The following is a 4,690-nucleotide window of genomic DNA, read 5'->3' on the forward strand; positions in this document are numbered from 1 at the left end:
TTATTTTTTTATATTCTTTCGACAAAGCTGTTGGATATTCAGATCTATTTTTCTGGATGTACATTGTGGAATACGGGAAAAGAAAATCTGGAATCGTTTCACATAACAAAAAAAAAAAATAGTATTTGAATTATGGTATTTCTGCAATTTTATTTATTTATTTATTGTACGAGGGCTTTATGTAAATGAGAACAAATGTATAATTTTAGTAACATCAGAATAATATAAAAGATTGTGCAAAATTTGAAAGACGCATATTAAATTTTGTGATCTCTTTCGTAATGGTAAATGGTGAACGGAGAGGATTACGGACATAATGTAATTAATGGGGTCCCTAACTTTAATAAACCGATGAAACTTTATTTATGATACTTAAATTAAAGTCATATTGCCAGGATTTCAATTTAGAAATTAGTATCGATTCTGAAGTCCAAAACTCCAAATTGACCAGATATGGAAATAATCAATCCAATGGGAACTCATGCAAAATTCATTGAAACTACAATCAGTGAAATACCAAATATAAAGAGGCACTGTAATATGCGTACTATACACAATATAGGAACAATTGTATAGGAACATGCTTTGGTATAACTCTTATATGATCAATATTTCGGAGTATTGACATGTTTGCGATGTGTATTTATTTCTATGGAACAACTCTAGTTTGGTAAAAACTCTTTGATTTTTTTTTTCGAAATTTTCCCCAGAGGTAGGTTTTTTTATCCTCATTCCGGGAAACTATTTTTTTTCTTGGGGGACGGACCCCCAATCCCAGATTTTTGACCCGAAAATCCGGGTTCAAGACCCGGCCAGGACACGGCCCCTATTACCCGATATAGACAATATAGAAAAAAAAAAATAGAAAAAATGTGTAATTCCAACGACGGCTACGCGAAATAAACCTTTTTTTACTGAAAACATAATTTTGATAAACTGGTTAGAATCGGGTTATGCGGATGGAAAGACCCATATCTCTGGACACATTTTAGCATTTTGGAAATGTAAGAGTGTCAGCTTTAATTTGGCATCAATTTTGTTGGCCCCCATAATGGGCCCTTTTTGGACTTTTTTAGGGGTTTTATAAAAAATCAGGGTCAAAAAAATCGATAATTTGACTATAACTTCCGTGACCAGTTACCCACTTGTTGGATAGGTATTTTCATAAGCTTTCCAACGATACCTACCCCGGGATAAGGGTAAAAACACCTACCACTGGAAAAATTTCCGAAAAAATTTAAGAGTTTTTACTAAACTAGAGTTAAGCCATTTCTATTTAGTCATCATTTATACTAAAAATAGTGCCAGATCTGTGAATTATTATGCTTTATCTATATATATAAAAATCAATTGTTGTTTGTTGGTAACGGAATCAGTTGAAAACGGCTGGACCGATTTGCATAATTTTTTGTACAAACGTTTGTCATACCCTGAGTTAGGTTTTTAAAGAAAAAAATATTGGCCACTCCTCCTTTTACGCCCACTATTTCGATTTATCTAAAATCCTTATATTTCCCAAATAAACAAGATATTGGTTTAAAAATTATTACACGAGATACTCTTGACTTCCCTCCAACCCACGCCTACTTTTACGCCCACTATCTTGATTTATCTAAAATCTTTATATTTGCCAGATAATGAAGATATCGGTATGAAAATTATTACACGAGATACTCTTGACTTCCCTCCAACCCTAGGGATTTACTTGGGGGCTGAGGAACTGACCACGTATATATATATGACCATGTATATATATAAAATAAAGTTGTGATAGATACTACGCTTATAACTCAAGAACCGCTGATCTGATTTTAACGATTTACACAAATTCGGAATTGTCTCTTGGCAGGAAAGGATAAAATCCAAAAAAATCGCGTAAAAATGCGAAATTTAAAAATTTTCATTTTGACTTTTGAAGTGTACAATAGTAATGTTTTATTTTGCATGATTTTTTTCCATTTAGACTTACTATTTCGGAATGTACATTTGTAGTGTTTTTTATTTTTAATTCTAATATGATGTGTAGTCTTTTTGGGTAGTAGAAAGCGACGAAAATTATGGAGTGGCGGAACTGAATAGATGATGTCAAAATAATTTAACGTGGTCAAACCAAAATTGCTAAAAAATCAAAAAAGAGCATATTGCACTGCAAAAACTCTAAAATAGGGAAAAACTGACAACATTTTTTCAATGGAATCAAATTTCAAAATAATAGTAAGGACCAAACTTCGTAAGGACCTTTAAATATTGGCTGTAAAAAACCAGCGAACAAGTTGAAGATTTTTTTCAATTTGTTTATTAGTTACTATGCTTATAACTCAAGAACGTTTTGACGGATTTTCACAATTCGTACAACTTCGAAATGGAAACTTGCAGAAAAAAAAAATGCGTAAAATATGCCAATAAAAATGTAAAAGAAGAAATTCTTTTGGCGTGAAATTTTTTCAATTTAAAAACTATATAGAAGTGTACATTTTTTATTGTTTTGAATTCTGAATGAATAATATCAAAAATGAAATAGTACGCAATAAGATGTCAAATGGCGATCTTTCATGTCTGAAATTGGCATTTAGCTTTCAACTCCAGGATCTACATTGTGCTTCTGCTGGAAGATGCGAACACATTAAAAAAAAAAAAAAAAACAAAAATAACCGACAAAACGTTATGGGGCTCATTTCAACGCGTGGACCTACCTACTTCTACCACATGACAATAATCCGTCCAATGAGAACTCAATATGCAAAATTCATTGGGACTGCAATCATTGAAATATCGAATATAAAGGGAAAAGGATTTCTATTCTTTCAGAAATTCTTCCTAAACTTTCATGATACCTTAAATCACTTTTGCAGTTCATGATATGGGTCATAACCCCGGATAAGGATACATCCCGATTTCAAGTATATCTTACATTTTAACCATATTTTCATACTAATTTCGGCAAATGTTGGTAATTTGGGAAGAAACCATCTATGCAAAAACTGATCACGTTTTGTATAACCATCATATGATTTAAGGAACCGGACATTTGTTTAATCGTCTTTGAATTATACTATGATAAAAGATATGGAAATTATGGGGTCTCCAACGCGCAATTTCAATGACAAATAATTCATATTACTTGAAAACAAGTAAAAAATTAAGTTCGGCCGGGCAGAATTTTTACTATCATCCATCTGAGGGTAAAGGATACATGTTTATATAAAAGTATTTAAATTCAAGAGTGTTTCACTTTAGACTTCATATACCAGTAAGACTGTTTGAATAATGCAGTTAACTTATCAAAAAACCATAATATGAATGAGGCCGTTATATGGGGCCATACCAAAACGGGAACCTCTGTGGACTTTATATTTTATACTTTAAGGATTGTCATCTATCAAACGTTCTAAAATACCAAATTTGAAACAATTATACGCGTAAATGTGTGGATTATCAACATACCCAATAAAGGTAGGTATCATTATATGTGTTAGACAAATCCGAGGAGAAATGTGGCAAAAATCATCAAAATACCGAATTTCGAGAGATACCGTTATATGGGGACTATACCAAAACGTGAACCGATAGATCATTTTCAATACCAACCATCCTATACACAATACAAATTTTTCGGCTAAATTTTTACGCTATAGTCAAATAATGTGGGCTGTATCGTAATTTAAACAAACAGGCATACAGACGGACAAATCAACTTAGAGTTTTTTGCTGATTATGAATATATATGCATATTTAATGGGGTCTATGACGAACATTTAGTGATGTTACAAATGGAATGAAAAGTTAATATACCCTCCTTTCCAAGGTGGATGATATAATAGCATTAAAGACTAAAATTACGGGCCGGCAACGCGGACCGGGCCAGCTAGTAATACAGAATTTTGAATTGCTGCATGTGTTATGGTGGAGTTAGATTATGGAATGTAACCTTTACTCAGATTGATAAGCAAGTACAGCATGTTTGCTTGCCACATGTGAGATAGTTATGCGCGTTTATGACCTCCCCCTAAGGTTTATGGTGGCATGGTGCATATGCATGTGTACAGTTGGTATCTATCGCTCACTCTTTCTCTCTTATTTACACTTAACGATAATTTAGATTAAGTCATATTATCATAAGTAGTTCTTAAGAATTATTTTTAATAAATAATTTCAGTGTCTTACAAACGCTCAAACGGAAAAGACTTTGCGTCTTTTAATTATTGATCCCGGTTTACACTCTATCACAGTTTCATTTTTCTAGTTTCTTTGGAGTTGAGACTAATGAAAATATAGGCGAATGAATGCTATCACCGTTTATCATAAAAAAATTTGAATTAGCAGATGTCGTCTATGTCGTTTCAGGGTTATGAGTTAGAATATTGAGGTCACTCAATTCTTAAATGTTTATATAAAGTGTAGGATAATTGTCAGTTCCATAATAAAAGTAAAGCAAAAATTACGTGATGACATTGAAAATACGGGAATAGTGAAATTCTTAATAAACGATAAAAAGTGTTTTCGAAGTCGTGTAGGTCGATCGCGTAAGTTACCATGTTGACTATCCAACTTACTTCGGCTGTGAGTTGCCGAGTCGTATCGTTTGCAAACGAAGAACCGGGAAACGTTTGCTGTGAGAAATGATGACTGGTACATTAAGAGTCGTTATTCTTTAGAAACTGTATTTTCCCCCGAGACACAATTTTTAAAC

Source organism: Musca domestica, unplaced genomic scaffold, assembly GCF_030504385.1.
Source record: "Musca domestica strain aabys unplaced genomic scaffold, Musca_domestica.polishedcontigs.V.1.1 5, whole genome shotgun sequence".
Classification (NCBI taxonomy): domain Eukaryota; kingdom Metazoa; phylum Arthropoda; class Insecta; order Diptera; family Muscidae; genus Musca; species Musca domestica.